Source organism: Heloderma suspectum, chromosome 12, assembly GCF_057233095.1.
Source record: "Heloderma suspectum isolate Gila_16-S chromosome 12, 16-S_ref, whole genome shotgun sequence".
NCBI classification, from domain to species: domain Eukaryota; kingdom Metazoa; phylum Chordata; class Lepidosauria; order Squamata; family Helodermatidae; genus Heloderma; species Heloderma suspectum.
In genome coordinates, this window is record NC_139469.1 from 5,857,963 (window position 1) to 5,874,495 (window position 16,533).

The following is a 16,533-nucleotide window of genomic DNA, read 5'->3' on the forward strand; positions in this document are numbered from 1 at the left end:
CAGTCCTTGAGCAATATAAATTCCTTCATTCCTCCCTCCTCCTCTAAAGAAAACACACCCACTCTAAAATCTGGGAACAATTTCAATCTATTTCAGTAGGTTTCCTCTCCTTCAGCCTGCTGCATGCAATGTAAATATCTGTCCCTGACTCTATCTATCTATCTATCTATCTATCTATCTATCTATCTATCTATCATCTACCTACCTACCTACCTAATCATGTGTGTGTTTGCATCTGTGTCTGTGTGTCTGTGTCTGTGTCTTTCATGCCATATATATATATATATATATATAGAGAGAGAGAGAGAGAGAGAAAGAGAACCATTTAACTCCCAAATAGACTTCCAGTATCTTGCTGGCTGGGGCAGATTTCCATACCCAGTTGCTCAGCCCTGCTTATCTTCATGTATGGCTGCTTCGTGTTTAACACACAATTACATTTTCTCCCTCCAATTCCATTACAAATGGAATCGAGGAAAGCATTGTTTGAAGAAATGTACTGCTTCAGTTCTAGTTATGTTGTACAATTCACGGAACAGTTGAGGGGGAAAGAGAGAGAGAGAGAGGAAAAAAACCCAATCTGGTAGATTCCAAAGAGTCAATAATATAATATTACACTGAGGTGGTTTTCAAATCATTCCTTTGGTTTTATTTACTGTAAACAAAAACCCGCTTTGGATTTATTTTTTAAAAATTTTTTGGGTGGTGGGGAAGAAGCTATCCAGGGAAGAGGGAGGGGGGAACCCACAAAGAAGAAGATAAAAACGATTGAAAATTAATTAATTGCATTAAACTATTGACTACCTAGCTCCATTTTAATGCATTTAGAGAATATTAAAATCAGAAGAACAATAATAAAATCCTGCCAAGTCCCAGTGGAAGGAGATGGCCAGCAAATTGGATAGTTTTCTTAATCTGGCGTAAATAATAACACTGTGCCTCATCTCTCATTCCTTCTCTGGCCAATTCCCCCCTATCATTTAGAGCAGGCTCAAAAGCCAGTCTTCGTAATTGATATCAGTTACTCACTGAGGGCTTTTTTCATCTGTTCTTGTCCTTTGTAACAGTTTCAGAATTCACTCTATGGATTTGTGTGTTGGGAATCTTTTTGTGTTTTTGCAGGGTGCGTATGCGTGTTTTTGGCTGTGGCTTGGCTTGTCCTTTAGCAAAAACATTCTGAACAAAATTCAAGGCCCTCCTTCTGGCAAAACCATGTAGGGAGGCGGGGCAGCAGTCGCCCAGCTCCTGTGTGTCAGATCACCTATGATTACTTCTGAAGACCATCTCTCTCTCTCCCCCTCGGACATAAGAGATCAGACCAAAGATATCCAAGATCTGATCCAAGATCAGATAAAAGATCCAGCCCGGTATTCTGTTCCCACAGAGGCCAACATGATCCCTCTAGGAAAAAGCCCACAGCAGGACATGAATGCAACTGCATCCTCCAGCTTACTTTGTAACCATCAGCATCTGCCTGCTGGTGCTTATCGAACAACCACCTGATAACAATGCCCTTAAACACAAAAGAAGGCAGAAAGAAGACAGAAGTCCGCAGATGTCGGGTTTGCATGATCATTGCAGCTTAAACAAGCCACAGTGGCTTATTTAAGCCGCAATGCATGCCAGGGGTGATTTGAATAATCACCACATGAGTGTGGCTTGTCATGTCTTCTGAAGCAGGGCAGTACGGCTTGTTGGAGGGTTAAACAACCCTCAAATAACCCAACAACAGCCCATGGGTAATTTGAGGGTTGTTTAACCCTCCAACAAGCCATGATGCTCAGGTTTGGACAATCAGCCTGGGTGGTGATTATTCAAATTGTGCCCAGGATGCACTGTGGCTTAAACAAGCAATCATGCGAACCAGTTCAGTGAGTGGCCAGGTTTTACAGAGGATAGTCCTCTATTTAAAGGGCTACCTTGTCCAATTTCGGTTTACTGAACCATAAGAACTGTTGCCCATCAGCAGTTAGCGTCTGGACAGGCAGACACAGGTCACCTGGTCACAGCCTTCCAAGACATGGTGAGATAGAACGTATTTCTATTTAAATGATAATAATTATCTTTACATTTGCATCTATGCATATTAATGAGCTCATGCAAATGTGATGCAAATCACTGTCCTCTTTTGTCCTTTTTTTGGCGGGGGGAGTGATGCATTCGTTTTGGTGATTCATAAGAGTCCACACCAGCAGCCTACTGGACTAATATGTTCCTAGTCCTCATAACATAAGAAGAGTTGTGCTGGATCAGGCCAAAGGCCAGTGGAGGCTGGTGGCTCCAATTTTGGTGGGGCTGCAAATCCATTCTGGGTTTCAGTCAGAACCACCCAGAACTTTAAAGGAACTATCCAAGGTGCTGTACCCTGTGCTCCTGTAGAATGCTGGCTGGTTCTGACTGAAACTCGGAATGGCTACACAGCCCCACCAAAATTGGAGCCACCAGGCTCCACTGCCAAAGGCGCATCTAGTCCAGCATCCTGTCTCCATAGTGGCCAACCAGATGCCCCAATGGGAAGCCCAGAAGTAGGACACGAATCTTAGCCCAACACATCTAGAGGTTGCCAAGTTGAGGAAAGCTCTTATGAAGTGACTAAGGGCATTTCTTCCTATGCATATTTGGACAGAAAAAAAAGTCCTGCAACTCCCAGCATACCCCAGCCAGCACCAAAAATGACCAGTCCCCAAAGTTTCTTGGAGAGAAACCAACATAATTTCAACAGTGGTTGATGATGGTTTTAAAACGGCAGTACTCTGTGGTTTAAGGAGGGTTGAGGTAGGATTTGAACCTTGGGCTGAGGTCGGATTTGAAGTTGTTCTTCCCAGGGATTAATTCCAAGAAAACCCTCAGTCCTATCTGGATTCTTAAGGTCGACTCAGATCCACACTTCAGGAGCTCATTTATGTATCCTGTTTAGGAGGAAAGTGCGGTGTTTGGGTTTCACACATGCAGACATCCAATCAATGTCAACTCAAAGGCAATACTTTGGAAGCTGTTGACACATGCAGCTGTGAATCAACAAGTAGTCATCATGGACCAACCTATCAGGGAACCTTGTGTGGACTTATTCTTCAGCTCTGGAAACTCTCTTTTTCTTGAGTTTCACCTATTTTTCTAATAGCCTTGTAAGACTTTCCTTTGGAGACATTTGTTGAATGGCGGGAGGTAAACAAGGTCTAAAATTACCCTCCAACTTTTAGTTGATTAATGGTAGGGCTAGTGTAGTCCAGTTGGTTTTTGGATAGGTTCTCAAACACCGGAGTTCAGGTCTTACTTCTGCAGTTGCCTGGCCTTGGGCAAGCTACTGTCTCTCAGCCTCAGCTCTACCATTTGTATGATGGGAATTTTAATTTTGGTTCCCACTCTCTTGGCTTTTAGAAAGTGTGTGAAGGCACAACTTTTGAATCTAGCCTTTTAAATTATGTCATTGTTTTAATGTTCTAATGTTTTACTGTTTCTAATTTTATTTTTTCTGTGTTTTATTGTTTTAAATCGCTATGCAAAGCCTTGAAGGCTTTTAAGCATGTAAGGCAGTATTATAAATGTTAATAATACATATATTTGTTGTTGTTGTTGTTATTGTTGTTCAGCCATTAAGTCATGTCCGACTCTTCCTGACCCCATGGACCACAGCACGCCAGGCCCTCCTGTCCTCCGCTCCCTCCCGGAGTGTGCTCAAGTTCATATTCATTGCATCGCTGATGCTATCTAGCCATCTCATCCTCTGCCGTCCCCTTCTCCTTTTGCCTTCAATCTTTCCCAGCATCAGGGTCTTTTCCAGGGAGTTTTCTCTTCGCATTAGGTGGCCAAAATATTTGAGTTTCAGCTTCAGTATCTGTCCTTCCAATGAGCACTCAGGGTTGATTTCCTTTAGGACTGACTGATTTGACCACGCAGTCCAGGGGACTCGTAAGAGTCCTCTCCAGCACCACAGTTCGAAAGCATCGATTCTTCGGTGCTCAGCCTTCCTTATAGTCCAGCTCTCACAGCCATATGTTCCTACTGGGAAAACCATAGCTTTGATTATACGGACCTTTGTCAGCAAGGTGATGTCTCTGCATCTTACTATGCTGTCTAGGTTTGCCATAGTTTTCCTCCCAAGGAGCATGTGCCTTTTAATTTCATGGCAACAGTCACCGTCTGCCCTGATCTTGGAGCACAAGAAAATAAAATCTGTCACTGCTTCCATTTCTTCCCCTTCTATATGCCAGGAAGTGATGGGGCCAGATGCCATGATCTTAGTTTTTTTTAATGTTTTTTTTTTTCAAACCAGCTTTTGCACTCTCCACTTTCACCCTCAACAAGAGGCTCTTTAGATCCTCTTCGCTTTCTGCCATTAGGGTGGTATCATCTGCGTATCTGAGGTTGTTGATAATTCTCCCGGCAATCTTAATTCCGACCTGTGATTCATCCAACCCTGCGTTTCTCATGATGTACTCTGCATATACATTAAATAAGCAGGGTGACAATATACAGCCTTGTCGTACTCCTTTCCCAATTTTGAACCAATCAGTTGTTCCATGTCCGGTTCTTACTGTTGCTTCTTGTCCCTTGTACAGGTTTCTCAGGAGACAGGTAAGGTGGTCTGGTACTCCCATCTCTTTAAGAATTTGCCACAGCTTGTTGTGATCCACACTTTAAGATCAAAGGCTTTAGCGTAGTCAATGAAGCAGAAATAGACGTTTTTCTGGAATTCTCTTGCTTTCTCCATGATCCAGCGAATGTTGGTGATTGGATCTCTAGTTCCTCTGCCTCTTTGAAACTCTGCTTGTACTTCCGGTAGTTCTCGGTTCACATACTGCTGAAGCCTAGCTTGTAGGATTTTGAGCATAACCTTGCTGGCATGTGAAATGAGTGCAGTTGTGCAGTAGTTTGAATACTCTTTGGCATTGCCCTTCTTTGGAATTGGAATGTAAACTGACCTTTTCCAGTCTTTTGGCCACTGTTGAGTGTTCCAAATTTGTTGGCATATTGAGTGCAGCACTTTAACAGCATCATCTTGTAGGATTTTAAATAGCTCAGCTGGAATACTATCATCTCCACTAGCTTTGTTGTTACTAATGCTTCCTAAGACCCACTTGACTTCATTCTCGAGGATGTCCAGCTCAAGTTCAGTGACCGCACTATCATGGCTATCAGGGACATTCAGATCTTTCCTGTATAGTTCTTCTGTGTATTCTTTCCACCTCTTCTTAATTTCATCTGCTTCTGTTAGGTCCCTGCCTTCTTTGTCCTTTATCATGCCCGTCTTTGCACAAAACGTTCCCTTGAGATCTCCGATTTTCTTGAAGAGATCTCTAGTCTTTCCCATTCTATTATTTTCCTCGATTTCTTTGCATTGTTCATTTAAGAAGGCCTTCTTGTCTCTCCTTGCTATTCTCTGGAAATCTGCATGCAGTTGGATATATCTTCCCCTTTCTCCCTTGCTTTTCACTTCCCTTCTTTCGTGAGCTACTTGTAAAGCCTCATCAGACAGCCACTTGGCTTTCTTGCATTTCTTTTTCTTTGGGATGGATTTCGTTGCTGCCTCCTGAACAATGTTACGGACCTCCGTCCATAGTTCCTCAGGCACTCTGTCTATCAGGTCTAATCCCTGAAATCTATTCCTCACCTCCACTGTATATTCATAAGGGATATGATTGAGGTCATACCTGAATGGTTTAGTGGTTTTCCCTACGTTCTTGAATTTAAGCTGAAATTTTGCAAGAAGCAACTCATGATCTGAGCCACAGTCAGCTCCAGGTCTTGTTTTTACTGACTGTATGGAGCTTCTCCATCTTTGGCTGCAAAGGACATAATCAATCTGATTTCGATATTGACCATCTGGTGATGTCCATGTGTAGAGTCACCTCTTGTGCTGTTGGAAAAGAGTGTTTGCTATGATCAGTGTGTTCTCTTGGCAAAACTCTATTAGCCTTTGTCCTGCTTCATTTTGTACACCAAGGCCATGCTTGCCTGTTATCCCGGTGATTTCTTGACTTCCTACTTTAGCATTCCAATCCCCTATGATGAAGAGGACATCTTTTTTTGGTGTTAGTTCTAGAAGGTGTTGTAGGTCTTTATAGAACAGATCAACCTCAGCTTCTTCAGCATCAGTGGTTGGGGCATAGATGTGAATTACTGTGATGTTGAATGGTTTGCCTTGGATTTGTACTGAGATCATTCTATTGTTTTTGAGATTGTACCCCAGTACTGCTTTTCCCACCCTTTTGTTGACTATGAGTGCTACTCCATTTCTTCTAAGGGATTCTTGCCCTCAGTAGTAGATATAATGGTCACCTGAATTAAATTCGCCCATGCTTGTCCATTTGAGTTCGCTGATTCCCAAGATGTCAATGTTCAATCTTGCCATCTCATCTTTGACCACCTCCAGCTTACCTTGATTCATTGATCTTACATTCCAGGTTCCTAAACAATATTGTTCTTTACAGCATCGGACTTTCTTTTCACCACCAGACACATCCACAGCTGAGTGTTCTTTCGGCTTTGGCCCAGCCGCTTCACTCTTTCTGGCGCTGCTTGGAAATTCCCTCTGCTCTTCCCCAGTAGTATATTGGACACCTTTCGACCTGAGGGTCTCATCTTCCAGCATCATACCTTTTAGCCTTGTGATATGTTCCATGGGGTTTTCTTGGCAAGAATACTGGGGTGGGTGCCATTTCCTTCTCCAGTGGACCACATTTTGTCAGAACTCTCCACCATGACCTGTCCATCTTGGGTGGCCCTGCATGGCATAGCTTATGGCTTCACTGAGTTATGCAAGCCCCTTCGCCACAACAAGGCAGTGATCCATGACGGGGAATACATACATAAATACATATAAATAGTATTGTACCTTGTTTGTTGGGCTGTTAAAGTTTCCCTGCTTGGAACTTTTGCAACTCGAAAGTTTTATATATAAATGCTAGATATTTCAAGCAGTACTCAGGTTTGTTCGTTTACAGAAGGATCTGGTGTGTTATAATCCTTGTGGATCTGGTGTGTTATAACTGTCAATTAATCAACCAGTGAATTACTTAATATAGTGTTCACAAGGCATGTCCCCCCCCCCCCGGTAGATGGTGCCAATCTTGTCTTTTCAGCTGTTATAAGCCTTTGCATGTCCATGTTCCCTTCATTGACATAGAGAACAGGTCACATTTTGGCAGTTAGAACCTGCCTGTTGCAAAACCGATTCCAGATTGGTAATATTCAGGGATATTTTTTCTCTCTCTCTCTGGGAGTTGTATAATGACAATGGTTATTACTACCTAAAAGACACAGATGCAGATTTAAAGTAACATTGGTTTTGGCCCTGACCTGCAGAGGTAGGTGTGTGTATGAGAGAGAAAGAGGGAGTGAAGAAAGAAGAGGGAGAAAGAACGGTTCAAAGGAGTTTTGCACCACATCAGTCCCTCCCTGTTTCCATGAAAATGTGCTATACTTAGGAGTTGTATATTTTGTATGTTTTGTAGAACTATTCAGTTTGCAGGTCCAGTTTAAAGGGAATCCATTTGGCTCTGAAAGAAGTGGGTGGAAATGATGCTGAGTCCCTGCAACATCATCTCTGGGAAATTATTCTGAGGAGTCGAATGGATCCTTTGGGAGGGAAATAAATATATATTAAAAGCTGGATGGAACGGGACACTTGAGTTGTAGTTGTAAACTTTCAGCAGCCTAAAAGCTGGCGTTTTGAGAACTCCCTCCCCTGCCCCTTGCCGAATGTTTGAATGTAATACTTTTTCTTTAATTAAAAACAAAAACAACCCACGAACACCCTGAGTCTTTCAAGCAATCATCCTCTTCAAAGCACCCTCCTGTCCCCCTCAGCTGAATGTATAAAATGTAGAATGCATCAAAATAAAGGGTTGATTTATCTAGCCTAGCCTCTCCCAACCTGGGGCATTCCAGAGGTGTTGGACTACAATTCCCACCATCCCCAGCCAAGCTAGCTAGATGATGAGAGATGCAATCCAAGAACATCAGAAGAGCCCTCCTGGATCAGACCAAGGGTCCATCTAGTCCAGCATTCTGTTCACACAGTGGCCAACCAGCTGTCGACCAGGAACCCACAAGCAGGGCATGAGTGCAACAGCACCCTCCCACCCATGTTCCCCAGCAACTGGTGTACATAGGCAGACTGCCTCTGATACTGGAGGTGGCATAGAGCCATCAGGACTACTGATAGCCTTCTTCTCCATGAATTTGTCTAACCACCTTTTAAAGCCATCCCAATTGGTGGTCATCACTACATCTCATGGAAGTGAATTCCACAGTTTAGCTATGCACTGTGTGATGAAAAACTTTCTTTTATCTGTCTTGAATCTCCCATCAGTCAGTTTCATGGGATGACCCCATTGGGTTCTAGTATTATAAGAAAGGGAAGAAATGTCTCCTTATCCACTTTCTCCACATCAGGCATAATTTTGCACACCTCTATCATGTGTGTACACATGGTTTTGCACACCTCTCTCATACACCTCTCTCATATACCTCTGTCATAATCCAACACTTCTGGAGGGTGTAAAATTGGGGAAAGATGATCCAGGCTTTACTTTAATCAATTTTATGGAATGCGCTCCAACAAGATAGGATGATGGCTGCAGATTTCGATGGTTTTAAAAGGGATAAGACAAATTCATGGGTCGGCCTTTTAATGCCTATTGGTTATCATGAAATGGCCATAATGGAACTGAGCTTCCATGTTTGCAGGCAGTATACCTCTGAATATCAGATGCTGGTGGGCAACTGTTGGGTTTGGGCCATCATTAAGCCCAGCTCGTGGGTTTCGTGGAGGCATCTGGCTGGCCAGTGTGGGAAACGGAAGACGAGTGGACGAGATGGTTCTTTGCTCTGACCCAGCACGGCTCTTCTAACAGGCAGCATCTTATAGAGAGATCTCTCCAGTGGTGCCATCAAGGTTGGACTTCAGGGCAGGTGTCCAGGGCCCCACTTGGCAGAGCGTGCACAAGGGCCCTGAAACACAGCAGGGCTGATGGCCTACATTTCGAAGTCAGCCAGATGATACAAATTGCCATTTACAGAGGGGGAGCATAAGCAGAGCCCCCCCCCCCCTGCATCAGACCATTAAATCCAGAGTCTAAAGTTAGCTAACAGCACCACTGGATCTTTCCCAGCTCTGCTACCTGAGATTATTTTAACTGGGTGTGCCATGGACTGAGCCAGGGACCACCTGCCTGCAAAGCAGGGGCTTGATCACGGAGCCACATCACTTCCTTTGACATCGTCTTCTTCTCTGACTGGCAGCAGATTCCCAGGATCTCAGGGAGGGACTTTCCCAGCCCTGCTCTCGGGCTGGAGATCCTTAACCCGGAGATGCCTGGGACTGGAACCACGTGTCAAGCATATGCCTTCCCATGGTTTGGTTCCCCTAAAAGTAAAATAAGATTCCAGTCTGCATGGTTCTGAAAGACAGGAAGCTTCCTGTTACTGAGCCAAGCCTTTGGTCTATCTAGCTTCCCTAATGTATAAAGAACTGCCTCACCTGGGGTCAGACCAGTTGGTCCATTTAGGATACAATTCTATGCATGTTTAGACAGAAAAAAATCCTACAGCTCCCAGCATTCCCCAGTCAGTAAATAGTGTTTACTTAGCTTGGTGCAGATGTAGCATCTCATTTACAGCATGGCCCGGGGAGGGGGGCAGAGAAGCATTTGGTGACAACAAAAAGGAAGAAACTGAAAACGAGCAGGGGGAGGAGGAGGAAGATTCCCCCCGCCCCCTCCTCCTCTCTCTAAATGTGTCAAGTTTATATGATGCAGAGTTGGTCCCATCTAGTAGACAGATCATGCAGCTGCTGATGGTGGATCCTACACATTCCAAGGGTGTTCTAGGTGACACAGGAAAATTCTATTGGAGAATTTCCTAAGCTGATCCCAGACCCTGGAGGTGTAGCAGGGCTGGAGGTGGGGAATTCATTTTGTTCACATTTTAATACGAACCCACCTAATTCGCACTTCCCAAACCAAGATGTGAATCGGAACACAAGGATCCTTCGGTTGTCTCACTTCTACGAATGTTACCATGCAGCTCTCCCATCAAGAAATGCATACAAAAATGTGAACTTTAGGGGAAATAGCATACAGAAAGGTATATATTTGGGGAAAGCATGTGCCCCCCCAATATTTGGGGAAATTGCATACAGCAATATGTACAAATGTTCATGCACACGAAAATGTGTACAAATATTCATTCGGACTTTAAAAATCACATTTGTACACTGATGAAAAAATGGGATGGAACAAACTTGTGCTTGAAGAAATAGGAAATGAAATAGTCATCCACCTGTAGTAGATGACTGTTTCCTGTGTAGTAGTGATTGTTTCCTGTGCCCTGCCTGAGTTTTCCAGATTACAGCCTCTCTTCCCTCACCCCACATGAATGGAGCAAAACGTGCCAGCCATTCTTACAAAGTGGGGAAAAAGAGGTTATATTTAGGGTCTGGGACATCTGGATTTTGATCCCTGGCCAGCCATGAAGCTTGTTGGACCAATCACTATTTCTCAGCCTATCCTGCCTCACAGGGTTGTTGTTTTAAGGAGAGAAACAATGGTATGGGGCAGCGAGAGAACCAGGCATACTGTCTTGAGCTTCTTATAGGAAGGTTGCAATAAGAATGCAACACACAAAACACAATACAACACTATTTCTCTCCCGTCGTCCTGCACATTGAAAACAGGAATGCCATACATAGCTTCCTCCCTGATTATCTAGTTTTCTACATGCAGGGATTTTATTTTTGCCCTGACGTTCATTCAGCCCCAACCACAGTCTGAAGTGGCACAGCACAGACACAGGTTGACTCCCTCTGTGAAAATTAGGAGTACGCCTCCTAACTGAGTAACCACAAGGGTTATCAATACATGCAAGGACTGGTAAGATGTGCTAAGTATACATTCATTTTACAAGGAAGATGAAGGCAAAGTTGTGGTATCTCCACTCCCCTTCCACCCAGCAAAGTTGTCAAAGATCAGATGACACCTGAGGCCAATTTCTCAGCAATTAATAATTTCTGGTGAAAGAGGAAAGGCTATTTGTATGTAATAGAAATGTGTGTGTGTATGTACCAGCTAATGGGCAGGGGAACATGATGGGGGTTTATAAAATGACAAATGTTGTGGAGAGAAGTAAATTGCTCTCTTTTTCTCTCTCTTCCATATAATACTAGAATTTTGGGATCCAGTGAAGCTGATTTGTAGAAGGTTCTGGAAATACATCTTCATACAACATGCAATTAACCAATGGAATTTACTTCCGTAGGGTATCCAGGAGTTTAAAAAAGGAGAGGACAAATGCATGGAAGATAAGGCTATCAAGGGCTGCTATCATCATCATCAGCAGCATCACTATTAACATTTCTATATCTCCCCATAGCTGAAGCTCTCTGGGTGGTTTACAGAAGTTAAAATATTAAAATACAATATAAAAATTTAAAAGCCATTTACATAAAAACACACAGACAATATACACAAACAACATATAACTAAAAACAACATTTGGACTGTCCGTAATAACTAAAGGCACATCCAGGACCAATTAAAACTCATCATGTGCTGCCAAATGCCTGGGAAAAGAGAGAGGCTTTAATCTGGCACTGAAAAGATAATAATGTTGGTGCCAGGCAGACCTCATTGGGGAGCTCATTCCACAGATGGGGGGCCACCACCGAGAAGGCCCTCTCCCTCATCGCCACCCTCCAAGCTTCCCTTGGAGGAGGCACCCATAGGAGGACCATGATAGTTAACTAGAACCTCTATTTTCAAAGGCAGCATATCTTTGAATACCAGATGCAGGGGCCAAAAAACAGAGGAAGGCTTTTGCCTTTATGCCTTGGTTGTGATCTTCCCAGACAGCATCTGGCCAGCCAGCACTGGAGACAGAATGTTGGGTTAGATGGACTTTAGGTCTGATTCAGTTGGGTTCTTCTTATACTCTTTTATTTTTAAGGCATCTTCACCTGTACCAGTACAATGTTCATGGCAACCTTCCCCCAATCTGGTACCCTCCAGATGTTTGGACTTCACGACTGATCAGCCCCATCCAGAATGGCTAATGGCCAGGAATGCTGGAATTTATAATCCAAAACATCTGGAGGACATCATGTTGTGGAAGGCTAGTAGGAAGGCTAGGTCAGGGGCATTGCTAAGCACTTAAAAGATTTGGACCCTAGGCCTATAGAATATGAATCTGCATATAATCTGCATATGCTGGTTTATATCCATATGTGCAAATTTAGAAATAATTACTAGGATTTATTTAAATATCCCAGGAGGCAATGCCAGGCAATTAATTTCTCATCCAAATCATCTCAAATAAAATAAATTCTTCAATTAATTTACACCCCGGTTCAGATAATCCCAAACCAATGGGAGAAGTTTTTTCTAGGCTTAATTGCCATGTGGGTTCTTTTTTTGGTGGTGGTGGTGGTGAAGCATGTAGGAAGGGGAGAGTTAATCCTTCCCTCCTCAGCTGCAACCCCCTTGAAAATCGCCCCCTGCATGGCAGATAAGCTGAGAAATTTTAAAAAAACACCTTCCATTAGGACCAATGGACACTCAGGGGTCTGTGGATACATCTGGGCTGCTGGGAAATAGATTCGGGGCTGGTGCTCCATGTGGCCAGGCTTAGCGATGCCTCTGGTAGTGGTTATAGTGTCAGACTAGGTCTGCGGTACTTGAGATTCAAATCAGCACTCAGCCATTGGCTGAGTGCTGATTTGAATCTCAAGCACCGCGGACCTAGTCTGACACTATAACCACTACAGCCATATAGTTTTCTGGGTGACTTTGGGCAAGTTGCTCTCCCTTTCTTAGCCTAGCCTACCTCATAGGGTTGTTATGAGGATTATATGGTGTGTGTGTGTGTGTTAATACAATTCCCAGGATGCTGTGCAAGCATTAGTGAGACCTGCATGTGCAAGATGCGATCAGTGGAGCTGTGTCTGCTCTCTGTTCAACAAAAAACAAGCAAAATTCTAAATTCGTGCAGCCCATATTCTGTAACAAGAGAAGCTAAATTCTGCAATTTGCATGCATTATGCAAAGCAAGGAAATTCGTACGTTTTAATTTTTGCATGATTTAGTCTGCTTCGGCTGTACATATAGCAGGCACTGACGTCCCATCCTTTGGCCGCTTGCAGTCTTATTCTGCAACCCACTCTAGGCATTGTCCACAGAGCATAGCTTTGCCACCAGAGGGGCTAGAAACTTGATTGTGTGCATGTTTTAAATGCAAGCCGAGATTCTTGGAAAGGTGAACTCTTTGGCCAATTGTTTGATTTTTCTGTGTTTCTATGGAATGACAGCACTCATTCAGCACTGTATTTCACCCAGAGCAAGCTGTGTGTGTGTGTGTATGTATGTGAGCGTATGTGTATTGGGCCAGGCAGCGTTCTCTCTGCAACAGAGGTGCTTCAGGTGGGGCAGGACGGTTTCACAATCTGTTCTGTCTTGGAAGGTTTTGCCTACTGTTTGCAAAGAAGGTTCCGGGAATGGCAGTCAGGTTGGCAGAGCTCCCTTGTGCTCCTGGCTTCGCCTCTACATCCCTTCAGACTGGTAGTGATGGGAGGCAGCTGCTGCTTGTTTAAACTAGGAGGCGGTTGCTTAGCAACCCATTGGAGGCTCATTATTTGAAGCTGGAGTGATTAACCAGAGAGAGAGAGAGGGAGGGAGAGAGGGGGAGAGAGAGGGGGAGAGGGGTGTGTGTCTGAAAGTAAAACGGATCCATTATTTAATTAACTAATTGGTGATCAACTTCTTTTTAATTATTCACTTAATTAAAGAAGTGTAACTACAACACTGGCCTTATCAACTTGCCTGGAAATGCTGACAAGATTTCAAAGACAAAAGATTTCTCCCTGCAACGGCACCAGTGAAACATTCTTCCTTGTTGCCCTCCCTGGCTAAGTGCTTTTACCCCCACAAAACTCTATTTCTCCCCCTGCCTCTCCCAGACAACATCCCCCAAGCTGGTGCCTCCCAAGTGTTTTGGACTACAACCTCTACTATCCCCAGCCAGCATGCTGGGTGGAGGTTAATGGGAGTTGTAGATGGAAAGCACCAGGTTGAGGAAGGTTGCACTACCATATCCCCATGAGATATAAAATCTCCCTTTCTCTCTCTCTCTCTCTGTGTGTAAAGGAAAGGTGAGAGGATAAATATGAGGGGGAAATAGGTGAGCTGGATTTTCACAACAGGCCAAAGCAATCCGGAGATCTGATCCCCAAACACAAGGTTGCAAATCATAGACAGCTCTAAGGGAGGATTGTGAAGTGGTCCCCAGAGCTCTTAAGTCTGATTAGATTCTTTTTTCTTTTTGTTTTTAAACCCTGCACAATAGTTCAACTGCACTCCTTCAAAACTGGAACGTTATAAATAGCTGGGACATTATCACATCATCTACCTAGAATCACATTATCACACCATCTACCTAGAATCACACTATCATATAATCTACCCAGGATTCCACTGCATCAAATAGCCCCCTTGCATCTTATGAGGTCACCAACATTTTTACTAGCCTTTCGTCTGTACAGTTAACAGCAGCCTGACACACAGGGGCTGTTCACACAACACGCTAACCCACACTGAGTGGTTGAGTGTGGGTTGTTGTTGAACCGTGGTTGTTAGTTGAACCATGGGTTAGTGTATTGTCTGAACCCATGACATTTTCCGCAGGGTGGCATGTTAATGTGCAGTGTGGCTTGTTAACCACTCTGAACAACCCAACAACAATCCATGGGTTCCCAAGGTGGTTTGTTTGAGAAAAATAAGCCACGCTGCATGGCTAACAAGCCACCCTGTGGAAAATGTCCTGGCTTCAGACTTCATGCTAACCCATGGTTCAACAACAACCCACACTCAACCACTCGGTGTGGGTTAGCGGGTTATGCAAGCCCAGTCAATGAAATCTAGCAGGCAAAGGGTCGCCGCCTGGGATATCACTTCCTCCCATCATTACACATTGTCCAAGGTCACTCGGTGACTGAGCCCCTGCTTTGCATGCAAAAGGTCCCAGGTTCAAGCCCTGGCTTCTTCAGGTAGGTCTGGGAAGGATAATGTCCTGTCTGGAATCCTGGAGAGACACTACTGGTCAGTGCAGTTCAGGGGTGTGTAGGGATGGATGAAAGTCCCTTACCTTATCCCGCAGCTTGCTTCATGGTGGGGGGGAGGTGCTCTGTTCCTCCCCCCGAAATTCTGGGTGGGGTGGGAGGCGCCCCATCCCTCCCCGCCGAAATTCTGGCCGGGGGGGAGGCGCCCCGTCCCTCCGGCCGTGAATCTCGTCTCCTGCCAGGACGCAAATGGCGGTGGCTGTAGCTGCTGCCGTTTGCGTCCCTGCAGTCAGCCGTGATAGGCTACATAAATCCTTATGTAGCCTATCATGGCTGACTTTGGGAAAAAAAAAAAAGCGCATACGCAAATGGCGGCGCCCATGGGCGCCGCCATTTGCGTTCCTTATTTGGGCATGTGTAGTCTACGTAAACATTTACATAGACTACGGCGAAAATAAGGGCAACGCAAATAGCGTATGCGCTTCCCCCCCCCAAGTCAGCCGTGATAGGCTACGTAAACATTTACGTAGCCTATCATGGTGTTTTTTGAAAATCTAGCTGTGATAGGCTATGTAAATCTTTATGTAGCCTATCACGTTTGCTGTTGTGTTTTTTTTTCACCTTGGAAATGGCGGTGGCAGCAGCCGGTCGGAAGACCGGCCGCCGCCGCACCTCCGCCGAACCGCTGTCGGGAGCCGCCAGCGCCAGGGACATTCGACAAAGGTAAGTCCCATCCTGGGGGGGTGGCAGACCGTTTCTCCACCAATTTCAGGGGGCCGAATGCGTTGGCATTCGGCCTCCTGGAGATTTGTGGAGAAATTCTCCGACATCCCTAGGGGTGCGCAGACTTTAGGCTTGTGGGATCAACTTTGCTTTTCACTAGAACCTCAAGTTCCATGCAAAATAGTGGCTCAAGAGGGCAGACACAGAATTGCAAAGCAAGGGTGTCTCTGAGTGCAGACTCAGCCCTGGAGTTTGTTTTCAGTACCAGAACTGATTTCAGCAGGCTCAGGGCTAAACGACATGCTCTTTTTACATTTTATTTATTCATTTACCACATTTATATACTGCTCCACACCTAAACAGATTCCGGAGCGGTGAACAATAAGAAGTAAAAAGATAAAAGAATAAAACCCCGTAATAACAATGTGCCGTTTTAAAAAGCAGAACACCAGTAAAAACCGTGGCTGATCAGTCAAGGAAGGCTTCCTGAAATAAAGATGTTTTCAGGAGGCACCAAAAACAACACAATGTTGGTGCCTGCCTGACCTCCAGAGGCAGGGAGTTCCATAGAAAGGGGGCTACCACACTGAAGGCTCTTCTCTGGGTGGACTCCAGTCGGGCCATAGGTCCATGCAGAACCACCAGGAGCAGGCCCTCTGATGACCTCAGTGACTGGGCAGGTCGATAGGGGAGAAGGCGCTCTCTCTAAACTACATGCTATGTTAACTGCACAGGGTGTAGTTGATCCTAACATTTGTTAA